The 25,983-nt window shown below is 48.2% G+C and overlaps 1 pseudogene; it reads right to left on the bottom strand.

Annotated features, from left to right (window-relative positions):
- LOC135531099 (uncharacterized) overlaps window positions 1-25,402 on the bottom strand; it is a 58,893-nt pseudogene extending 33,491 nt beyond the window's left edge.
- Between the last annotated feature and the right edge of the window lie 581 nt (window positions 25,403-25,983).

The raw sequence follows: 25,983 nt of genomic DNA, 5'->3' as shown, positions 1-25,983 counted from the left end.
GAGATACAGCCTGGAACAGACAGTCTAACTCACTGACAGACAGAGATACAGCCTGGAACAGACAGTCTAACTCACTGACAGACAGAGATACAGCCTGGAACAGACAGTCTAACTCACTGACAGACAGATACAGCCTGGAACAGACAGTCTAACTCACTGACAGAGATACAGCCTGGAACAGACAGTCTAACTCACTGACAGACAGAGATACAGCCTGGAACAGACAGTCTAAGTCACTGACAGACAGAGATACAGCCTGGAACAGACAGTCTAACTCACTGACAGACAGAGATACAGCCTGGAACAGACAGTCTAACTCACTGTCACTGAACAGACAGTCTAACTCACTGACAGAGATACCTGGAACAGACACAGCACAGAGTCACTCATGATACACAATGATGGGCGCGTTCCAGGTGATCTTTGGGGTGTTCTTGAACAGCTGGCAGGCGTTATAGGGTGTTATTGCCAAAATATCTTACCACTGTTACTTGTGTCATACTGCTGAAAGGCAGCCATGAGTTCTGAGCGGTGGGAAAACAGCTTCTCCTGTACAGCCCTTACAGCTGAACCCTCTGACACATTCACCCTGCGGACGGACGGACGGACGGACGGACACACACACACACACACACACACACACACACACACACACACACACACACACACACACACACGATAATCAACTCATTGTCACTCTCTGTATGTAGAGACCAGTAGGAACCGTGATCCCCCAGCCCCTACCTCCACCTCCACCTCCACCCCCTACCTCCACCCCAGCCCAGTCCCTCCCTCCACTTCCACCCCCTACCTCCACCCCAGCCCCTCCCTCCACCCCCTACCTCCACCTCCACCCCCTACCTCCACCCCTACCTCCACCTCCACCCTCTACCTCCAACTTCCACCTCCTACCCAGCCCCTACCTCCACCCCAGCCCCTACCTCCACCCCAGCCCCTACCTCCACCTCCAGCCCCTACCTCCACCTCCAGCCCCTACCTCCACCTCCACCTCCAGCCCCTACCTCCACCCCAGCCCCTACCTCCACCTCCACCCCAGCCCCTACCTCCACCTCCACCCCAGCCCCTACCTCCACCTCCACCCCAGCCCCTACCTCCAGCCCCTATCTCCACCTCCAGCCCCTAACTCCACCTCCACCCCAGCCCCTACCTCCACCTCCACCCCAGCCCCTACCTCCACCTCCACCCCAGCCTCTACCCCCTACCTCCACCCCTACCTCCACCCTACCTCCACCCCACCTCCACCTCCACCTCCACCTCCACCCCTACCTCCACCTCCTACCCCAGCCCCCTAACTCCACCCCAGCCCCTACCTCCACCCCCAGCCCCACCCCACCCCAGCCCCTAACTCCACCCCAGCCCCTAACTCCACCCCAGCCCCTAACTCCACCTCCACCCCAGCCCTACCTCCACCCCACCCCTCCCCTACCTCCACCCACCTCCAGCCCCTACCTCCAGCCCCTACCTCCACCTCCAGCCCCTACCTCCACCTCCAGCCCCTACCTCCACCTCCAGCCCCTACCTCCACCTCAGCCCCTACCTCCACCTCCAGCCCCTACCTCCACCTCCAGCCCCTACCTCCACCTCCAGCCCCTACCTCCACCCCAGCCCCTATCTCCACCCCAGCCCCTACCTCCACCCCAGCCCCTACCTCCACCTCCACCCCAGCCCCTACCTCCACCACCACCCCTACCCCACCTCCACCCCAGCCCCTACCTCCACCTCCAGCCCCTACCTCCACCTCCAGCCCCTACCTCCACCCCAGCCCCTACCTCCACCCCAGCCCCTACCTCCACCCCAGCCCCTACCTCTACCTCCACCCCAGCCCCTACCTCTACCTCCACCCCAGCCCCTACCTCTACCCCAGCCCCTACCTCCACCTCCACCCCAGCCCCTACCTCTACCTCCACCCCCCCCTACCTCTACCTCCACCCCAGCCCCTACCTCCACCTCCACCCCAGCCCCTACCTCCACCCCAGCCCCTACCTCTACCTCCAGCCCCTACCTCTACCTCCACCCCAGCCCCTACCTCCACCTCAGCCCCACCTCCACCCCAGCCCCTACCTCCACCTCCAGCCCCTACCTCCACCTCTACCTCCACCTCCAGCCCCTACCTCCACCTCCACCTCCACCCCAGCCCCTACCTCTACCTCCACCCCAGCCCCTACCTCTACCCCAGCCCCTACCTCTACCTCCACCCCAGCCCCTACCTCTACCTCCACCCCAGCCCCTACCTCTACCTCCACCCCAGCCCCTACCTCCACCCCAGCCCCTCCACCTCCAGCCCCTACCTCTACCTCCACCCCAGCCCCTACCTCCACCTCAGCCCCTACCTCCACCTCAGCCCCTACCTCCACCTCAGCCCCTACCTCCACCTCAGCCCCTACCTCCACCTCCACCCCAGCCCCTACCTCCACCTCCACCTCCACCCCAGCCCCTACCTCCACCTCCACCCCAGCCCCTACCTCTACCCCAGCCCCTACCTCTACCTCCACCCCAGCCCCTACCTCCACCCCAGCCCCTACCTCCACCCCAGCCCCTACCTCTACCCCAGCCCCTACCTCTACCCCAGCCCCTACCTCTACCTCCACCCCAGCCCCTACCTCCACCTCAGCCCCAGCCCCTACCTCCACCCCAGCCCCTACCTCCACCTCAGCCCCTACCTCCACCTCAGCCCCTACTGACCTCAGGTACTGGAAGAAGTCAGGGACCAGCTCTCTCCAGTTTAGCCCCTACCTCCACCCACCCCAGCCCCTACCTCCAGTCCAGACCAGCCCCTACCTCCACCTCCACCCCAGCCCCTACACTTACCTGGTCCCAGCCCCTACCTCCACCCCAGTCCCTACCTCCACCCCAGCAGGTGGTACTACTCCACCCCAGTCCCTACCTCTACCCCAGCCCCAGGTACCTACTACCTCCACCCCAGCCCCTACCTCCACCTCAGCCCCTACCTCCACCTAGAGCTACCTCCACCTCAGCCCCATATATCCACCTCAGAGCCTAGTCCTGTTCCACTGCAGCCCCTATCATATATCTTATAGAGCTAGTCCTGTTGTCTGCTAGCCATCATATATCTTATAGAGCTAGTCCTGTTGTCTGCAGCCATCATATATCTTATAGAGCTAGTCCTGTTGTCTGCTAGCCCCATACCTCCACCTAGAGCCTAGTCCTGTTGTCTGCTAGCCATCATACCTATCTTATAGAGCTAGTCCTGTTGTCTGCCTCCACCCATCATATATCTTATAGAGCTAGTCCTGTTGTCTGCTAGCCATCATATACCTCCACCCCAGCCCCTGTTGTCTGCTAGCCATCATATATCTTATAGAGCTAGTCCTGTTGTCTGCAGCCATCATATATCTTACCCCAGCTAGTCCTGTTGTCTGCTAGCCATCATATATCTTATAGAGCTAGTCCTGTTGTCTGCTAGCCATCATATAGCCCCTATAGACCTCCACCTCCACCCTGCAGCCATCATATATCCACCTCCACCCCAGTCCTGTTGTCTGCCCCCAGCCATCATATATCTTATAGAGCCCCTAGTCCTCCACCTGCTAGCCATCATATATCTTATAGAGCTACCCCTGCCCTGCTACCCATCATATATCTTATAGCCCCTAGTCCTGTTGTCTCCACCCCACCCCTACCTCCACCTCAGAGCCAGCCTGTTACCTCTGCCCCAGCCCCTATATCCACCTCAGCCCCTAGTCCACCTGTCTGCTAGCCATCCACCTCAGCCCCTACCTCCACCTCAGCCCTGTTGTCTCCACCATCATATACCTCCATAGAGCCCAGCCCTGTTGTCCACCTCCACCCAGCCCCTACCTTATCCACCCCAGCCCCTTGTCTGCTCCACCCATCCCCTACCTTATAGCCCCTACCTCCTGTTGCCCCTACCTCCACCCCATCCCCTAGAGCTAGTCCTGTTGTCTGCTAGCCATCATATATCTTATAGAGCTAGTCCTGTTGTCTCCACCTCAGCCCCTATCTTCCACCTCAGCCCCTACCTCCACCTCTAGCCCCATATATCTCCACCCCAGCTAGTCCTGTTGTCCCCAGCCCCATATATCTTACCTCCACCCCAGCCCCTTGTCCACCTCCAGCCATCCCCTATCTTATCCACCCCAGCCCTGTTGTCTGCCTCCACCCAGCCCCTAGCCATCATATATCCACCCCCAGCCCCTACCTCCACCTCAGTCTGCTAGCCATCATATATCCACCCCAGCCCCTGTTGTCTGCAGCCCAGCCCCTATCTCCACCTCCACCCCAGCCCCTACCTCCACCTCCACCCCAGCCCCTACCTCCACCCTCCACCTCAGCCCCTACCTCCAGCCCAGCCCCTTGTCCACCCCAGCCCCTACCTCCACCTTACCCCAGAGCCTACCTCCACCCCAGCCCCTACCTCCACCACCCCAGCCCCTGGTCCATAGCCCCTACTCCACCCCAGCCCCTACCTCCATCTCCATATCAGCCCCTACCTCCACCTCCACCCCAGCCCCTACCTCCACCTGCACCCCAGCCCCTCCTCCATTTTATACCCCAGCTTCTGATCCACCTGCACCAGCCCCGGTACCCTCCATAGAGTACCCCAGCCCCTACCTCCACCTGTCTTATACCCCAGAGTTCCTACCCTCCTGTTTACAGCCCCTGATCTGAGTCAGGGTGAGTTTCCTGGTATTCCTGCTGACCTGGTACTGGAAGAAGCGAGGGACCAGCTCTCTGCCCAGTTTAATGTTCCATTGCTAGCCTCCTCATAGTAGTTAGACGCAGAGCAAAATGGTGATCACCTGAAAGAACAAAAAATACACTTAGATCTTATAGAGTCAGGTGGTCTACTAGAGTCAGGTGGTCTACTAGAGTCAGGTGGTCTACAGAGTCAGGTGGTCTACTAGAGTCAGGTGGTCTACTAGCCATGGGGGAGGAAGAGAGGACAGACCACTAACTGGTCATATATCTTACTTGATCCAGAGCTAGTCCTGTTGTCTGCTAGCCATCATATATCTTATAGAGCTAGTCCTGTTGTCTGCTAGCCATCATATATCTTATAGAGCTAGTCTTGTTGTCTGCTAGCCATCATATATCTTACAGAGCTAGTCCTGTTGTCTGCTAGCCATCATATATCTTATAGAGCTAGTCTTGTTGTCTGCTAGCCATCATATATCTTATAGAGCTAGTCCTGTTGTCTGCTAGCCATCATATATCTTATAGAGCTAGTCTTGTTGTCTGCTGGCCATCATATATCTTATAGAGCTAGTCCTGTTGTCTGCTAGCCATCATATATCTTATAGAGCTAGTCCTGTTGTCTGCTAGCCATCATATATCTTATAGAGCTAGTCCTGTTGTCTGCTAGCCATCATATATCTTATAGAGCTAGTCCAGTTGTCTGCTAGCCATCATATATCTTATAGAGCTAGTCCTGTTGTCTGCTAGCCATCATATATCTTACAGAGCTAGTCCTGTTGTCTGCTAGCCATCATATATCTTATAGAGCTAGTCTTGTTGTCTGCTGGCCATCATATATCTTATAGAGCTAGTCCTGTTGTCTGCTAGCCATCATATATCTTATAGAGCTAGTCCTGTTGTCTGCTAGCCATCATATATCTTATAGAGCTAGTCCTGTTGTCTGCTAGCCATCACCTGTCCGTCGTGGCAGAGTTCGTAGCCCTCCTGTTTACACTCATGTGATCTGATCAGCAGAGTCATGCCGTGTCTCTCCAGCAGGCGTCTGGTCACGTCTGGCCCGAGTAACTGCCTCCTCCCTGAAGGTGTTGGGGCTGCAGCCTGGCTGGCTCTTCTCGCTCCACAGCAAATCTACTACCTTCAACATGACACACAGTCAGAACGGTCCGACTACCGGAATGTAGGATTGGTGCATAGGATAACTTCCTGTTGGACAATGTTTCAACTATATATCAACTTTACTAGGAAGAGAAAAGAGCAGGAAGCCAAATTCTGCAAGTCTATTTTGTAATCTTCTTGATCCACCGAACCACCGCGGTTAGGCCTCCAGCCTGTAGGTGGCGCTCTGCTCTCACCTGTTTCCACTCCAACTCCTCCCTGGGTGGCTGACGGACGGGGAGGGTGGTGAAGGAGTCCAGGAAGGGCACCTAACAATAATAATATTATTAAAATTGTTATTATTATTGGTTGTTATTATTATCATCATTAGGAAGAACACCTGGAGGTTGTCGGTGGGGCTCAGCATGCTGGGAGAAAGGCAGCGGCACAGAGTGAGGCGGGACGACCCCCGGGGGGAGCACAGTGAGGATGAAGAGGAAGAGCTGCCCTGTCTGGTGAGGTGACGTCTCTTCTTGGGGCTGTTGCCATGGTCCTGACCCCTGCTCCTACACCTGGGGCTCTCTGGCTGGCCCCTGCTCCTACACCTGGGCCTCTCTGGCTGGCCCCTGCTCCTACACCTGGGGCTCTCTGGCTGGCCCCGGCTCCTACACCTGGGGCTCTCTGGCTGGCCCCTGCTCCTACACCTGGGGCTCTCTGGCTGGCCCCTGCTCCGACACCGGGGGCTCTCTGGCTGGCCCCTGCTCCTACACCGGGGGCTCTCTGGCTGGCCCCTGCTCCTACACCGGGGGCTCTCTGGCTGGCCCTGAGTAGTGTAGAGAATCTTTATTATCCCTAAGGGTAGACTTTACAGCTGATAGTCAATAAAATACACATATACAAAATAAAACAAGAACACAATGTAATACTGAACATCCTACTGTATCAGGATGTGACCTGTTAGTCACCTCCATCCTACTGTATCAGGAACTGACCTGACTACTGCTCCTAGTCACCTCCATCCTACTGTATCAGGAACTGACCTGTCTACTGCTCCTAGTCACCTCCGTCCTACTGTATCAGGAACTGACCTGACTACTGCTCCTAGTCACCTCCATCCTACTGTATCAGGAACTGACCTGACTACTGCTCCTAGTCACCTCCATCCTACTGTATCAGGAACTGACCTGACTACTGCTCCTAGTCACCTCCATCCTACTGTATCAGGAACTGACCTGACTACTGCTCCTAGTCACCTCCATCCTACTGTATCAGGACCTGACCTGACTACTGCTCCTAGTCACCTCCATCCTACTGTATCAGGACCTGACCTGACTACTGCTCCTAGTCACCTCCATCCTACTGTATCAGGAACTGACCTGACTACTGCTCCTAGTCACCTCCATCCTACTGTATCAGGAACTGGCCTGACTACTGCTCCTAGTCACCTCCATCCTACTGTATCAGGAACTGACCTGACTACTGCTCTTAGTCACCTCCATCCTACTGTATCAGGAACTGGCCTGACTACTGCTCCTAGTCACCTCCGTCCTACTGTATCAGGACCTGACCTGTCTACTGCTCCTAGTCACCTCCATCCTACTGTATCAGGAACTGACCTGACTACTGCTCCTAGTCACCTCCAGATGGTTCAGAGTCCTCCTAGGAAGCCTCAGGGCAGATTTCACCTGCCAGAGGAAAGAGAGTACCGTTATCTTGAATCCCCACTGACTGAATGTCACTCTGTTTCACTACAGATGGAAATGAAGCCAGTCTGCTAGCCCGAGGCTAGTACGTTTCAGACCGGGTCAGTAGAAAAATGTGTGCAACTAGCCCTGCCGTTAAGGATATTTTGTATTTTCAAAGATCTCATGGCACTTATTTCGGACCCGAGCCAGTAAAAATTGTTATCTACGAGCGCGGCTAGCCAGTGGCAACAGTCCTTCAGTTTTATCCCAGCCAGTGTGGATTGCAGGCTAGAGAACAGTAGGATGAATCTTTGTTGTCCCAAATGACCGACTGTTTTGTTGACAGAAAACAGGGTCATATGATTCTCTCAATGGAACAACTACACATTCTGGACCATTTCCTCATAGGCTACTACCCAGGACCTACAGTACAGTACATCTACTGTATCTTGCCTATGCTGCTCTGTACCATCACTCATTCATATCTTTATGTACATACTCTTTATCCCCTTACACTGTGTATAAGAAATTAGTTTTGGAATTGTTAGATTACTTGTTGGTTATTACTGCATTGTGGGAACTGGAAGCACAAGCATTTCGCTACACTCGCATTAACATCTGCTAACCATGTGTATGTGACAAATAAAATTTGATTTGATTTGATTTACAGGACCTACTACCCAGGACCTACAGTACAGGACCTACAGTACAGGACCTACAGTACAGGACCTACCGTACAGGACCTACCGTACAGGACCTACCGTACAGGACCTACAGTACAGGACCTACAGTACAGGACCTACAGTACAGGACCTACTACCCAGGACCTACAGTACAGGACCTACTACCCAGGACCTACAGTACAGGACCTACAGTACAGGACCTACAGTACAGGACCTCCTACCCAGGACCTACAGTACAGGACCTACTACCCAGGACCTAGTACCCAGGACCTACAGTACAGGACCTACAGTACAGGACCTACTACCCAGGACCTAGTACCCAGGACCTACAGTACAGGACCTACTACCCAGGACCTAGTACCCAGGACCTACAGTACAGGACCTACAGTACAGGACCTACAGTACAGGACCTACCGTACAGGACCTACCGTACAGGACCTACAGTACAGGACCTAGTACCCAGGACCTACAGTACAGGACCTACAGTACAGGACCTACAGTACAGGACCTACAGTACAGGACCTACAGTACAGGACCTACAGTACAGGACCTCCTACCCAGGACCTACAGTACAGGACCTACAGTACAGGACCTACAGTACAGGACCTACTACCCAGGACCTACAGTACAGGACCTACAGTACAGGACCTACAGTACAGGACCTCCTACCCAGGACCTACAGTACAGGACCTACTACCCAGGACCTACAGTACAGGACCTACAGTACAGGACCTACAGTACAGGACCTACAGTACAGGACCTCCTACCCAGGACCTACCGTACAGGACCTACAGTACAGGACCTACCGTACAGGACCTACAGTACAGGACCTACAGTACAGGACCTACAGTACAGGACCTACAGTACAGGACCTACAGTACAGGACCTCCTACCCAGGACCTACCGTACAGGACCTACAGTACAGGACCTACCGTACAGGACCTACAGTACAGGACCTACAGTACAGGACCTACAGTACAGGACCTACAGTACAAGACCTACAGTACAGGACCTACAGTACAGGACCTACAGTACAGGACCTACTACCCAGGACCTACAGTACAGGACCTACAGTACAGGACCTCCTACCCAGGACCTACAGTACAGGACCTACAGTACAGGACCTACAGTACAGGACCTACAGTACAGGACCTCCTACCCAGGACCTACCGTACAGGACCTCCTACCCAGGACCTACCGTACAGGACCTCCTACCCAGGATCTACCGTACAGGACCTCCTACCCAGGACCTACAGTACAGGACCTACAGTACAGGACCTACTACCCAGGACCTACAGTACAGGACCTACAGTACAGGACCTCCTACCCAGGACCTACCGTACAGGACCTAGTACCCAGGACCTACAGTACAGGACCTACAGTACAGGACCTACAGTACAGGACCTACAGTACAGGACCTACAGTACAGGACCTACTACCCAGGACCTACAGTACAGGACCTACAGTACAGGACCTCCTACCCAGGACCTACAGTACAGGACCTAGTACCCAGGACCTACAGTACAGGACCTACAGTACAGGACCTACAGTACAGGACCTCCTACCCAGGACCTACAGTACAGGACCTACAGTACAGGACCTACCCTACCCAGGACCTACCGTACAGGACCTCCTACCCAGGACCTACAGTACAGGACCTACCGTACAGGACCTACAGTACAGGACCTACAGTACAGGACCTACAGTACAGGACCTACTACCCAGGACCTACAGTACAGGACCTACAGTACAGGACCTACAGTACAGGACCTACAGTACAGGACCTACAGTACAGGACCTACTACCCAGGACCTACTACCCAGGACCTACAGTACAGGACCTACAGTACAGGACCTCCTACCCAGGACCTACAGTACAGGACCTACCGTACAGGACCTCCTACCCAGGACCTACAGTACAGGACCTCCTACCCAGGACCTACCGTACAGGACCTACTACCCAGGACCTACAGTACAGGACCTACTACCCAGGACCTACAGTACAGGACCTACTACCCAGGACCTACAGTACAGGACCTACAGTACAGGACCTACAGTACAGGACCTACAGTACAGGACCTACCGTACAGGACCTACCGTACAGGACCTACTACCCAGGACCTACAGTACAGGACCTACTACCCAGGACCTACCGTACAGGACCTCCTACCCAGGACCTACCGTACAGGACCTAGTGCACAGGACCTACAGTACAGGACCTACCGTACAGGACCTACAACCCAGGACCTACCGTACAGGACCTACCGTACAGGACCTACAGTACAGGACCTACAGTACAGGACCTACAGTACAGGACCTACCGTACAGGACCTACAACCCAGGACCTACCGTACAGGACCTACCGTACAGGACCTACAGTACAGGACCTACAGTACAGGACCTACAGTACAGGACCTACCGTACAGGACCTACAACCCAGGACCTACAGTACAGGACCTACAGTACAGGACCTACAGTACAGGACCTACCGTACAGGACCTACAGTACAGGACCTATCGTACAGGACCTACTACCCAGGACCTACCGTACAGGACCTACAGTACAGGACCTACAGTACAGGACCTACCGTACAGGACCTACAGTACAGGACCTACCGTACAGGACCTACAGTACAGGACCTATCGTACAGGACCTACAGTACAGGACCTACAGTACAGGACCTACAGTACAGGACCTACAGTACAGGACCTACAGTACAGGACCTCCTACCCAGGACCTACAGTACAGGACCTACAGTACAGGACCTACCGTACAGGACCTACAGTACAGGACCTACAGTACAGGACCTACAGTACAGGACCTACCGTACAGGACCTACAGTACAGGACCTACAGTACAGGACCTACAGTACAGGACCTACAGTACAGGACCTCCTACCCAGGACCTACAGTACAGGACCTACAGTACAGGACCTACAGTACAGGACCTACCGTACAGGACCTACTACCCAGGACCTACAGTACAGGACCTACAGTACAGGACCTACAGTACAGGACCTACAGTACAGGACCTACAGTACAGGACCTACCGTACAGGACCTACAGTACAGGACCTATCGTACAGGACCTACTACCCAGGACCTACAGTACAGGACCTACAGTACAGGACCTACAGTACAGGACCTACAGTACAGGACCTATCGTACAGGACCTATCGTACAGGACCTACAGTACAGGACCTACCGTACAGGACCTACAGTACAGGACCTACTACCCAGGACCTACAGTACAGGACCTACAGTACAGGACCTACAGTACAGGACCTACAGTACAGGACCTACTACCCAGGACCTACCGTACAGGACCTACAGTACAGGACCTACTACCCAGGACCTACAGTACAGGACCTACAGTACAGGACCTACAGTACAGGACCTACAGTACAGGACCTACAGTACAGGACCTACAGTACAGGACCTACAGTACAGGACCTACAGTACAGGACCTACAGTACAGGACCTATCGTACAGGACCTATCGTACAGGACCTACAGTACAGGACCTACAGTACAGGACCTACAGTACAGGACCTACAGTACAGGACCTAGGACCTACAGTACAGGACCTATCAGTACAGGACCTACAGTACAGGACCTACAGTACAGGACCTACAGTACAGGACCTACAGTACAGGACCTACAGTACAGGACATGACAAGAAGCTGCCACTAGATGGTGGTGAGTACTACAGTACAGGACCTATCGTACAGGACCTATCGTACAGGACCTACAGTACAGGACCTACAGTACAGGACCTATCGTACAGGACCTATCGTACAGGACCTACAGTACAGGACCTACAGTACAGGACCTACAGTACAGGACCTACCGTACAGGACCTACCGTACAGGATCTACCGTACAGGACCTACCGTACAATCTGTTTTCACCTTGTGTCTCTCTATAGAGCTGAGGAAATCCAGGTCCGTCATGTCAGATATTCCTCCATGGACGATGAGCACCTTGTTATCGATGACTGTTGCTATGGGGAGGAGGCTGAACACATCCTGGACCAGCAGTAGGATGTCCCTGCCATGTGTCTGTAGAGGAGGGAGGGAGAGAGAGAGAGAGAGGGAGAGAGAGGTTTACATGTCAGCAGAGGAGAGAGAGAGACAGAGAGACAGAGAGAGAGAGAGACAGAGAGAGTGAGAGAGAAAGAGAGAGAGACAGAGAGACAGAGAGAGAGAAAGAGAGGGAGAGAGGTGTACATGTCTGCAGAGTGGTCATGACAAGAAGCTGCCACTAGATGGTGGTGAGTACAACTACATAGGTCCGGTGTGAACAGTGAAGGGGACTTCACCTTGTACTTCTGCATAACTTCTTTAGTGAATCCATATCTGAAAAACAGACAACAGAGCAGCGTTAATATACTGCAATGTTGTGCTTGTCATGCATGTTCTTGTGTGTAGGACAGTTCAAAGCAACATTTGTTGTCTTGTAAATTAAAAAAACATAAATAAAGTTTTGGGATTTTGTATCTGAAGCGTTGTATAGGTGTGCTTGTACTAGAATTGAATAGATATTTGAAACAGCTGGGGTTTGTCGAGGACCAATTAGAATGAAAATGCTAACGTGTTTCTCTATCTGGTTCATGATGTGGTCCTCGTGGTTGCCTCGGTTCAGGGTCATGTGGTCTGTGTGTGTAACTACAGGAGGTTCATGATGTGGTCCTCGTGGTTGCCTCGGTTCAGGGTCATGTGGTCTGTGTGTCTAACTACCGGAGGTTCATGAGGTGGTCCTCGTGGTTGCCTCGGTTCAGGGTCATGTGGTCTGTGTGTCTAACTACAGGAGGTTCATGAGGTGGTCCTCGTGGTTGCCTCGGTTCAGGGTCATGTGGTCTGTGTGTGTAACTACAGGAGGTTCATGAGGTGGTCCTCGTGGTTGCCTCGGTTCAGGGTCATGTGGTCTGTGTGTCTAACTACCGGAGGTTCATGAGGTGGTCCTCGTGGTTGCCTCAGTTCAGGGTCATGTGGTCTGGGTCTGTAACTACAGGAGGTTCATGAGGTGGTCCTCGTGGTTGCCTCGGTTCAGGGTCATGTGGTCTGTGTGTGTAACTACAGGAGGTTCATGAGGTGGTCCTCGTGGTTGCCTCGGTTCAGGGTCATGTGGTCTGGGTGTCTGTAACTACCGGAGGTTCATGAGGTGGTCCTCGTGGTTGCCTCGGTTCAGGGTCATGTGGTCTGGGTGTCTAACTACCGGAGGTTCATGAGGTGGTCCTCGTGGTTGCCTCGGTTCAGGGTCATGTGGTCTGTGTCTGTAACTACCGGAGGTTCATGAGGTGGTCCTCGTGGTTGCCTCGGTTCAGGGTCATGTGGTCTGGGTGACTGTAACTACCGGAGGTTCATGAGGTGGTCCTCGTGGTTGCCTCGGTTCAGGGTCATGTGGTCTGTAACTACCGGAGGTTCATGAGGTGGTCCTCGTGGTTGCCTCGGTTCAGGGTCATGTGGTCTGGGTGTCTGTAACTACCGGAGGTTCATGAGGTGGTCCTCGTGGTTGCCTCTGTTCAGGGTCATGTGGTCTGTGTCTCTAACTACCGGAGGTTCATGAGGTGGTCCTCGTGGTTGCCTCGGTTCAGGGTCATGTGGTCTGTGTGTGTAACTACCGGAGGTTCATGAGGTGGTCCTCGTGGTTGCCTCGGTTCAGGGTCATGTGGTCTGTGTGTGTAACTACAGGAGGTTCATGAGGTGGTCCTCGTGGTTGCCTCGGTTCAGGGTCATGTGGTCTGGGTGTCTGTAACTACCGGAGGTTCATGAGGTGGTCCTCGTGGTTGCCTCGGTTCAGGGTCATGTGGTCTGGGTGTCTGTAACTACCGGAGGTTCATGAGGTGGTCCTCGTGGTTGCCTCTGTTCAGGGTCATGTGGTCTGGGTGTCTGTAACTACCGGAGGTTCATGAGGTGGTCCTCGTGGTTGCCTCGGTTCAGGGTCATGTGGTCTGTGTGTCTGTAACTACCGGAGGTTCATGAGGTGGTCCTCGTGGTTGCCTCGGTTCAGGGTCATGTGGTCTGGGTGTCTGTAACTACCGGAGGTTCATGAGGTGGTCCTCGTGGTTGCCTCGGTTCAGGGTCATGTGGTCTGGGTGTCTGTAACTACCGGAGGTTCATGAGGTGGTCCTCGTGGTTGCCTCGGTTCAGGGTCATGTGGTCTGGGTGTCTGTAACTACCGGAGGTTCATGAGGTGGTCCTCGTGGTTGCCTCGGTTCAGGGTCATGTGGTCTGTGTGTGTAACTACAGGAGGTTCATGAGGTGGTCCTCGTGGTTGCCTCGGTTCAGGGTCATGTGGTCTGTGTGTGTAACTACCGGAGATTCATGAGGTGGTCCTTCAGGGTCATGGGTCTGCCTCTGTTCAGGGTCATGTGGTCTGTGTGTGTAACTACCGGAGGTTCATGAGGTGGTCCTCGTGGTTGCCTCGGTTCAGGGTCATGTGGTCTGTGTGTGTAACTACCGGAGGTTCATGAGGTGGTCCTCGTGGTTGCCTCGGTTCAGGGTCATGTGGTCTGGGTGTCTGTAACTACCGGAGGTTCATGAGGTGGTCCTCGTGGTTGCCTCGGTTCAGGGTCATGTGGTCTGTGTCTGTAACTACCGGAGGTTCATGAGGTGGTCCTCGTGGTTGCCTCGGTTCAGGGTCATGTGGTCTGGGTGTCTGTAACTACCGGAGGTTCATGAGGTGGTCTGTAACTACGGAGGTGGGTTTGCCTCTGTTCAGGGTCATGTGGTCTGTGTGTAACCTCGGTTCAGGGTCATGTGGTCTGTGTGTCTAACTACCGGAGGTTCATGAGGTGGTCCTCGTGGTTGCCTCGGTTCAGGGTCATGTGGTCTGTAACTACCGGAGGTTCATGAGGTGGTCCTCGTGGTTGCCTCGGTTCAGGGTCATGTGGTCTGGGTGTCTAACTACCGGAGGTTCATGAGGTGGTCCTCGTGGTTGCCTCGGTTCAGGGTCATGTGGTCTGGGTGTCTGTAACTACCGGAGGTTCATGAGGTGGTCGCCTCGGTTCAGGGTCATGTGGTCTGTGTGTCTAACTACCGGAGGTTCATGAGGTGGTCCTCGTGGTTGCCTCGGTTCAGGGTCATGTGGTCTGTAACTACCGGAGGTTCATGAGGTGGTCCTCGTGGTTGCCTCGGTTCAGGGTCATGGAGGTCTGGGTGGGTCATGTAACTCTGTAACAGGAGGTTCATGAGGTGGTCCTCGTGGTTGCCTCGGTTCAGGGTCATGTGGTCTGGGTGTCTGTAACTACAGGAGGTTCATGAGGTGGTCCATCGTGGTTGCCTCGGGTTCAGGGTCATGTGGTCTGTGTCTGTAACTACCGGAGGTTCATGAGGTGGTCCTCGTGGTTGCCTCGGTTCAGGGTCATGTGGTCTGTAACTACCGGAGGTTCATGAGGTGGTCCTCGTGGTTGCCTCGGTTCAGGGTCATGTGGTCTGGGTGTCTGTAACTACAGGAGGTTCATGAGGTGGTCCTCAGTGGTTGCCTCGGTTCAGGGTCATGTGGTCTGGGTGTCTGTAACTACCGGAGGTTCATGAGGTGGTCCTCGTGGTTGCCTCAGTGTTCAGGGTCATGTGGTCTGGGTGACTGTAACTACCGGAGGTTCATGAGGTGGTCCTCGTGGTTGCCTCGGTTCAGGGTCATGTGGTCTGGGTGTCTGTAACTACCGGAGGTTCATGAGGTGGTCCTCGTGGTTGCCTCGGTTCAGGGTCATGTGGTCTGGGTGTCTGTAACTACCGGAGGTTCATGAGGTGGTCCTCGTGGTTGCCTCGGTTCAGGGTCATGTGGTCTGGGTAGAGGAGCTGGTAGGCAAACAGCAGGATGATGATCTCCACAGACTTCTTCCCTCGGTCCACGAAGTCTCCGTTGAACACATACGGAGTCTCTGCCGAGGGGAGGCCGTTCTGAAAGAGATGGAATCATTACTATGGAGAAACTAGGCCATTGTTTCTCTTCATGGAGTGTCACAGGTATACTATGGCATGTACAGTATCGTGTCAAGAGCCTAACCTTGTAGAATATGAGCAGCAAGTCATCTAGGCGGCCATGTAAATCTCCTGAAGAAAATTACAAGCATTAGAAGATTTTAAAAAGGTAGTAGACACATTTCCTCCTAGAAATCTGAGCATCCATATCATATGAAACCAAAATGACTGGGTTAATTGGTTAACTGACATTAAATGAGTCATTCATGTTCTGTGTGTGTGTGTTTAACGTTCGTCTCAAGGATTCTTGAGTTTGATGAGATGCGACTCCGACAACAGGGAAGGAGGCCATTGAGGTGAAACAAAGTCTTTTCATTATGTAAATAAACAACCGGGAGACAGAGCTCTATTTTGGGAGCTGAGGGGCTGTTATGTTCTAGATAGTCAGTGTTGTGTCCTAGATAGTCAGTGTTGTGTCCTAGATAGTCAGTGTTGTGTCCTAGATAGTCAGTGTTGTGTCCTAGATAGTCAGTGTTGTGTCCTTCTGTCCTAGATAGTCAGTGTTGTGTTATTCTGTCCTAGATAGGCAGTGTTGTGTTATTCTGTCCTAGATAGGCAGTGTTGTGTTATTCTGTCCTAGATAGTCAGTGTTGTGTTATTCTGTCCTAGATAGTCAGTGTTGTGTTATTCTGTCCTAGATAGTCAGTGTTGTGTTATTCTGTCCTAGATAGTCAGTGTTGTGTTATTCTGTCCTAGATAGTCAGTGTTGTGTTATTCTGTCCTAGATAGTCAGTGTTGTGTTATTGTGTCCTAGATAGTCAGTGTTGTGTTATTGTGTCCTAGATAGTCAGTGTTGTGTTATTGTGTCCTAGATAGTCAGTGTTGTGTCCTAGATAGTCAGTGTTGTGTCCTAGATAGTCAGTGTTGTGTCCTAGATAGTCAGTGTTGTGTTGTTGTGTCCTAGATAGTCAGTGTTGTGTTATTGTGTACTAGATAGTCAGTGTTGTGTCCTAGATAGTCAGTGTTGTGTTGTTGTGTCCTAGATAGTCAGTGTTGTGTTATTGTGTCCTAGATAGTCAGTGTTGTGTTATTGTGTCCTAGATAGTCAGTGTTGTGTCCTAGATAGTCAGTGTTGTGTTGTTGTGTCCTAGATAGTCAGTGTTGTGTTATTGTGTCCTAGATAGTCAGTGTTGTGTTATTGTGTCCTAGATAGTCAGTGTTGTGTTATTGTGTACTAGATAGTCAGTGTTGTGTCCTAGATAGTCAGTGTTGTGTCCTAGATAGTCAGTGTTGTGTCCTAGATAGTCAGTGTTGTGTACTAGATAGTCAGTGTTGTGTCCTAGATAGTCAGTGTTGTGTCCTAGATAGTCAGTGTTGTGTTATTGTGTCCCAGATAGTCAGTGTTGTGTCCCAGATAGTCAGTGTTGTGTTATTGTGTCCTAGATAGTCAGTGTTGTGTCCTAGATAGTCAGTGTTGTGTCCTAGATAGTCAGTGTTGTGTTATTGTGTCCTAGATAGTCAGTGTTGTGTCCTAGATAGTCAGTGTTGTGATAGTCAGTGTTGTGTTATTGTGTCCTAGATAGTCAGTGTTGTGTCCTAGATAGTCAGTGTTGTGTTGTTGTGTCCTAGATAGTCAATGTTGTGTCCTAGATAGTCAGTGTTGTGTTATTGTGTCCTAGATAGTCAGTGTTGTGTCCTAGATAGTCAGTGTTGTGTTATTGTGTCCTAGATAGTCAGTGTTGTGTCCTAGATAGTCAGTGTTGTGTCCTAGATAGTCAGTGTTGTGTCCTAGATAGTCAGTGTTGTGTTATTGTGTCCTAGATAGTCAGTGTTGTGTCCTAGATAGTCAGTGTTGTGTCCTAGATAGTCAGTGTTGTGTTGTTGTGTCCTAGATAGTTGTTGTGTTGTTGTGTCCTAGATAGTCAGTGTTGTGTTATTGTGTCCTAGATAGTGAGTGTTGTGTTGTCATTGTGTCCCAGATAGTCAGTGTTGTGTTATTGTGTCCTAGATAGTCAGTGTTGTGTTATTGTGTCCTAGATAGTCAGTGTTGTGTTATTGTGTCCTAGATAGTCAGTGTTGTGTTAGTCAGTGTTGTGTCCCAGATAGTCAGTGTTGTGTTATTGTGTTGTGTTATTGTGTCCTAGATAGTCAGTGTTGTGTCCTAGATAGTCAGTGTTGTGTTATTGTGTCCTAGATAGTCAGTGTTGTGTCCCAGATAGTCAGTGTTGTGTCCCAGATAGTCAGTGTTGTGTTATTGTGTCCTAGATAGTCAGTGTTGTGTCCTAGATAGTCAGTGTTGTGTTATTGTGTCCTAGATAGTCAGTGTTGTGTCCTAGATAGTCAGTGTTGTGTCCTAGATAGTCAGTGTTGTGTTGTTGTGTCCTAGATAGTCAGTGTTGTGTTATTGTGTCCTAGATAGTCAGTGTTGTGTTGTTGTGTCCTAGATAGTCAGTGTTGTGTTGTTGTGTCCTAGATAGTCAGTGTTGTGTTATTGTGTCCTAGATAGTCAGTGTTGTGTTATTGTGTCCTAGATAGTCAGTGTTGTGTTATTGTGTCCTAGATAGTCAGTGTTGTGTCCTAGATAGTCAGTGTTGTGTACTAGATAGTCAGTATTGTGTACTAGATAGTCAGTGTTGTGTTATTGTGTCCTAGATAGTCAGTGTTGTGTTATTGTGTCCTAGATAGTCAGTGTTGTGTCCTAGATAGTCAGTGTTGTGTCCTAGATAGTCAGTGTTGTGTTGTTGTGTCCTAGATAGTCAGTGTTGTGTTATTGTGTCCTAGATAGTCAGTGTTGTGTTGTTGTGTCCTAGATAGTCAGTGTTGTGTCCTAGATAGTCAGTGTTGTGTTATTGTGTCCTAGATAGTCAGTGTTGTGTCCTAGATAGTCAGTGTTGTGTCCTAGATAGTCAGTGTTGTGTCCTAGATAGTCAGTGTTGTGTCCTAGATAGTCAGTGTTGTGTTATTGTGTCCTAGATAGTCAGTGTTGTGTTGTTGTGTCCTAGATAGTCAGTGTTGTGTACTAGATAGTCAGTGTTGTGTCCTAGATAGTCAGTGTTGTGTTGTGTCCTAGAGAGTCAGTGTTGTGTTATTGTGTACTAGATAGTCAGTGTTGTGTTATTGTGTCCTAGATAGTCAGTGTTGTGTACTAGATAGTCAGTGTTGTGTTATTGTGTACTAGATAGTCAGTGTTATGTTACTGTGTCCTAGATAGTCAGTGTTGTGTACTAGATAGTCAGTATTGTGTCCTAGATAGTCAGTGTTGTGTCCTAGATAGTCAGTGTTGTGTCCTAGATAGTCAGTGTTGTGTCCTAGATAGTCAGTGTTGTGTTATTGTGTCCTAGATAGTCAGTGTTGTGTACTAGATAGTCAGTGTTGTGTCCTAGATAGTCAGTGTTGTGTTGTGTACTAGAGAGTCAGTGTTGTGTTATTGTGTACTAGATAGTCAGTGTTGTGTACTAGATAGTCAGTGTTGTGTCCTAGATAGTCAGTGTTGTGTCCTAGATAGTCAGTGTTGTGTCCCAGATAGTCAGTGTTGTGTCCCAGATAGTCAGTGTTGTGTCCCAGATAGTCAGTGTTGTGTTATTGTGTCCTAGATAGTCAGTGTTGTGTTATTGTGTCCTAGAGAGTCAGTGTTGTGTTATTGTGTACTAGATAGTCAGTGTTGTGTCCTAGATAGTCAGTGTTGTGTCCCAGATAGTCAGTGTTGTGTCCCAGATAGTCAGTGTTGTGTCCCAGATAGTCAGTGTTGTGTTATTGTGTCCTAGATAGTCAGTGTTGTGTCCTAGATTGTCAGTGTTGTGTCCTAGATAGTCAGTGTTGTGTTATTGTGTCCTAGATAGTCAGTGTTGTGTCCCAGATAGTCAGCGTTGTGTTATTGTGTCCTAGATAGTCAGTGTTGTGTCCTAGATAGTCAGTGTTGTGTCCTAGATAGTCAGTGTTGTGTTATTGTGTCCTAGATAGTCAGTGTTGTGTCCTAGATAGTCAGTGTTGTGTTATTGTGTCCTAGATAGTCAGTGTTGTGTTATTGTGTCCTAGATAGTCAGTGTTGTGTCCTAGATAGTCAGTGTTGTGTTATTGTGTCCTAGATAGTCAGTGTTGTGTCCTAGATAGTCAGTGTTGTGTTATTGTGTCCTAGATAGTCAGTGTCCTAGATAGTCAGTGTTGTTGTGTCCTAGATAGTCAGTGTTGTGTTATTGTGTCCTAGATAGTCAGTGTTGTGTTATTGTGTCCTAGATAGTCAGTGTTGTGTTATTGTGTACCAGACAGTCAGCCTGTGTTTTTGTGTACTAGATAGTGTTGTGTACTAGATAGTCAGTGTTGTGTCCTAGACAGTCAGCCTTGTGTTATTGTGTACTAGATAGTGTTGTGGACTAGATAGTCAGTGTTGTGTCCTAGACAGTCAGCCGGTGTTTGTGTACTAGATAGTGTTGTGTACTAGATAGTCAGTGTTGCATTATTGTGTACTAGATAGTGTTGTGTATTAGATAGTGTTGTGTACTCAATAGTGTTGTGTACTCAATAGTGTTGTGTACTCAATAGTGTTGTGTACTAGATAGTGTTGTGTACCAGACAGTCAGCCTTGTGTTATTGTGTACTAGATAGTGTTGTGTACTAGATAGTCAGTGTTGCATTATTGTGTACTAGATAGTGTTGTGTATTAGATAGTGTTGTGTACTCAATAGTGTTGTGTACTAGATCGTGTTGTGTACCAGACAGTCAGCCTTGTGTTATTGTGTACTAGATAGTGTTGTGTACTAGATAGTGTTGTGTACCAGACAGTCAGCCTTGTGTTATTGTGTACTAGATAGTGTTGTGTACTAGATAGTGTTGTGTACTAGATAGTGTTGTGTACCAGATAGTGTTGTGTACCAGATAGTGTTGTGTACCAGATAGTGTTGTGTACCAGATAGTGTTGTGTACCAGACAGTCAGCCTTGTGTTATTGTGTACTAGATAGTGTTGTGTACTAGATAGTGTTGTGTACTAGATAGTGTTGTGTACCAGACAGTCAGCCTTGTTTTATTGTGTACCAGATAGTGTTGTGTACTAGATAGTGTTGTGTACTAGACAGTGTTGTGTACTAGACAGTGTTGTGTACTAGACAGTGTTGTGTACTAGACAGTGTTGTGTTTGTGTACTAGATAGTGTTGTGTCCTAGATAGTGTTGTGTACTAGATAGTGTTGTGTACTCGATAGTGTTGTGTACTCGATAGTGTTGTGTACTAGATAGTGTTGTGTACCAGACAGTCAGCCTTGTTTTATTGTGTACCAGATAGTTTTGTGTACTAGATAGTGTTGTGTACTAGACAGTGTTGTGTACTAGACAGTGTTGTGTTATTGTGTACTAGACAGTGTTGTGTTATTGTGTACTAGATAGTGTTATTGTGTACTAGATAGTGTTATTGTGTCCTAGATAGTGTTGTGTCCTAGATAGTGTTGTGTCCTAGATAGTGTTGTGTCCTAGATAGTGTTGTGTACTAGATAGTCAACTTGACATCTGGATACTCACGTCTCTCCCCAAAAAGCTAAAGGCCTTTAAATGAAATTAACCAACAAGTACAAGACAGTACATGGTCAAATATTGGACAACATAGTTAGCAGTACTGAAAACAATATTGGACAACATAGTTAGCAGTACTGAACACAATATTGGACAACATAGTTAGCAGTACTGAACACAATATTGGACAACATAGTTAGCAGTACTGAACACAATATTGGACAACATAGTTAGCAGTACTGAACACAATATTGGACAACATAGTTAGCAGCACTGAAAATAATATTGGACAACATAGTTAGCAGTACTGAACACAATATTGGACAACATAGTTAGCAGTACTGAACACAATATTGGACAACATAGTTAGCAGTACTGAAAATAATATTGGACAACATAGTTAGCAGTACTAAAAACAATATTGGACAACATAGTTAGCAGTACTAAAAACAATATTGGACAACATAGTTAGCAGTACTGAAAATAATATTGGACAACATAGTTAGCAGTACTAAAAACAATATTGGACAACATAGTTAGCAGTACTGAAAATAATATTGGACAACATAGTTAGCAGTACTAAAAACAATATTGGACAACATAGTTAGCAGTACTAAAAACAATATTGGACAACATAGTTAGCAGTACTGAAAACAATATTGGACAACATAGTTAGCAGTACTAAAACAATATTGGACAACATAGTTAGCAGTACTAAAATAATATTGGACAACATAGTTAGCAGTACTAAAAACAATATTGGACAACATAGTTAGCAGTACTAAAAACAATATTGGACAACATAGTTAGCAGTACTAAAAACAATATTGGACAACATAGTTAGCAGCACTGAAAACAATATTGGACAACATAGTTAGCAGTACTGAAAACAATATTGGACAACATAGTTAGCAGTACTGAACACAATATTGGACAACATAGTTAGCAGTACTAAAAACAATATTGGACAACATAGTTAGCAGTACTGAAAACAATATTGGACAACATAGTTAGCAGTACTGAAAACAATATTGGACAACATAGTTAGCAGTACTGAACACAATATTGGACAACATAGTTAGCAGCACTGAAAACAATATTGGACAACATAGTTAGCAGTACTGAAAACAATATTGGACAACATAGTTAGCAGTACTGAACACAATATTGGACAACATAGTTAGCAGTACTGAAAACAATATTGGACAACATAGTTAGCAGTACTGAAAACAATATTGGACAACATAGTTAGCAGTACTGAACACAATATTGGACAACATAGTTAGCAGTACTGAACACAATATTGGACAACATAGTTAGCAGCACTGAACACAATATTGGACAACATAGTTAGCAGTACTGAAAACAATATTGGACAACATAGTTAGCAGTACTGAAAACAATATTGGACAACATAGTTAGCAGTACTGAACACAATATTGGACAACATAGTTAGCAGCACTGAAAACAATATTGGACAACATAGTTAGCAGTACTGAAAACAATATTGGACAACATAGTTAGCAGTACTGAACACAATATTGGACAACATAGTTAGCAGTACTGAAAACAATATTGGACAACATAGTTAGCAGTACTGAAAACAATATTGGACAACATAGTTAGCAGTACTGAAAACAATATTGGACAACATAGTTAGCAGTACTGAACACAATATTGGACAACATAGTTAGCAGTACTGAACACAATATTGGACAACATAGTTAGCAGTACTGAACACAATATTGGACAACATAGTTAGCAGTACTGAACACAATATTGGACAACATAGTTAGCAGTACTGAACACAATATTGGACAACATAGTTAGCAGTACTGAACACAATATTGGACAACATAGTTAGCAGTACTGAAACAATATTGGACAACATAGTTAGCAGCACTGAAAACAATATTGGACAACATAGTTAGCAGTACTGAAAACAATATTGGACAACATAGTTAGCAGCACTAAAAACAATATTGTTAGCAGTACTGAAAACAATATTGGACAACATAGTTAGCAGTACTGAACACAATATTGGACAACATAGTTAGCAGTACTGAAAACAATATTGGACAACATAGTTAGCAGCACTGAAAACAATATTGGACAACATAGTTAGCAGTACTGATAACAATATTGGACAACATAGTTAGCAGCACTGATAACAATATTGGACAACATAGTTAGCAGTACTGAACACAATATTGGACAACATAGTTAGCAGTACTGAAAACAATATTGGACAACATAGTTAGCAGTACTGAAAACAATATTGGACAACATAGTTAGCAGTACTGAAAACAATATTGGACAACATGTTAGCAGTACTGAACACAATATTGGACAACATGGTTAGCAGCACTGAAAACAATATTGGACACATAGTTAGCAGTACTGAAAACAATATTGGACAACATAGTTAGCAGCACTGATAACAATATTGGACAACATAGTTAGCAGTACTGAAACAATATTGGACAACATAGTTAGCAGTACTGAACACAATATTGGACAACATAGTTAGCAGTACTGAACACAATATTGGACAACATAGTTAGCAGTACTGAACACAATATTGGACAACATAGTTAGCAGCACTGAACACAATATTGGACAACATAGTTACAGTACTAAAAACAATATTGGACAACATAGTTAGCAGCACTGAAAACAATATTGGACAACATAATTAGCAGCACTGAAAACAATATTGGACAACATAGTTAGCAGTACTGAACACAATATTGGACAACATAGCAGCACTGAAAACAATATTGGACAACAGAGTTAGCAGTACTGAACACAATATTGGACAACAGAGTTAGCAGTACTGAACACAATATTGGACAACATAGTTAGCAGTACTGAACAATATTGGACAACATAGTTAGCAGTACTGAACACAATATTTTACAACATAGTTAGCAGTACTGAAAACAATATTGGACAACATAGTTAGCAGTACTGAACACAATATTGGACAAAGATTGGACAACATAGTTAGCAGTACTGAAACAATATTGGACAACATAGTTAGCAGCACTAAAAACAATATTGGACAACATAGTTAGCAGTACTGAAAACAATATTGGACAACATAGTTAGCAGTACTGAACACAATATTGGGGTGGTGGATTAGTTTCCTTCATACAGTGTAAAGTGCTTTGATCATCTGGAAAAGCTCTATATCAATCCAACCACTAAAAATATATCAACAACCTACCACATATTGTGATCTCCTTGGCGTAGGGTGTGGACAGGTGAATGACGTTTGGCATCTGTTTCAGGAGCTTCTTAGTCTGGTGTAACAACTGCAGCATGTATCTGCCGTGGAGAGGCTGGAAGAAGAGGACCCATCAGGTAGGACTATAGGTTATTGATCTGTTATTATTCATTAAGCTGTCATACTGTCCACAACAGCTCCTGTACTCCCTGGGCACATATTCAGAAAGCAGTCCTGATCTAGGATCAGTTTGTGCCTTTAGATCATAATGAGTATGATTATATGGACACAGTGAAGTTGATCCGAGACCAGCACTACTACTCTGAGACGCTTTAAGAATACTGGTCCTGTAGCACACAGTGGGGGAAATAAAGTTTGAATTGAATGGTACGGTACCTGTTGTTCTTTGAATGCAGAGAGCAGGGCGTTGGTGTGAGAGACGGTGAGGGGGAAGGTGAGGTGAGGACCGCTGTAGGACTCAGGAACAGTGATCTGTTCATACATGTTCTGTCTCTCTCTGTCTGACCACGGGTCAACCACTGGGTCCAGCAGGTGGGAGATCAGATCTGACAACATGGAGGATGGAACACACAGGTTTAATAGAATAGAACACACAGGGTTACTAGAATAGAACACACAGGGTTACTAGAATAGAACACACAGGGTTACTAGAGAATTACTAGAAAGAACACAGGGTTAATAGATAGAATTAGAACACACAAGGTTAATAGAATAGAACACACAGGGTTACTAGAATAGAACACACAGGGTTACTAGAATAGAACACACAGGGTTACTAGAATAGAACACACAGGGTTAATAGAATAGAACACACAGGGTTACTAGAATAGAACACACAGGGTTACTAGAATAGAACACACAGGGTTACTAGAATAGAACACACAGGGTTACTAGAATAGAACACACAGGGTTACTAGAATAGAACACACGGGGTTACTAGAATAGAACACACGGGGTTACTAGAATAGAACACACGGGGTTAATAGAATAGAACACACGGGGTTACTAGAATAGAACACACGGGTTACTAGAATAGAACACACAGGGTTACTAGAATAGAACACACGGGTTAATAGAATAGAACACACAGGGTTAATAGAATAGAACACACGGGGTTAATAGAATAGAACACACAGGGTTACTAGAATAGAAC

Source organism: Oncorhynchus masou, unplaced genomic scaffold (assembly GCF_036934945.1).
Source record: "Oncorhynchus masou masou isolate Uvic2021 unplaced genomic scaffold, UVic_Omas_1.1 unplaced_scaffold_1511, whole genome shotgun sequence".
In the NCBI taxonomy this organism is placed as follows: Eukaryota; Metazoa; Chordata; class Actinopteri; order Salmoniformes; family Salmonidae; genus Oncorhynchus; species Oncorhynchus masou.
Note: the sequence above shows the minus strand (reverse complement) of the source record. Positions and strands in the feature narration are given on the sequence as shown.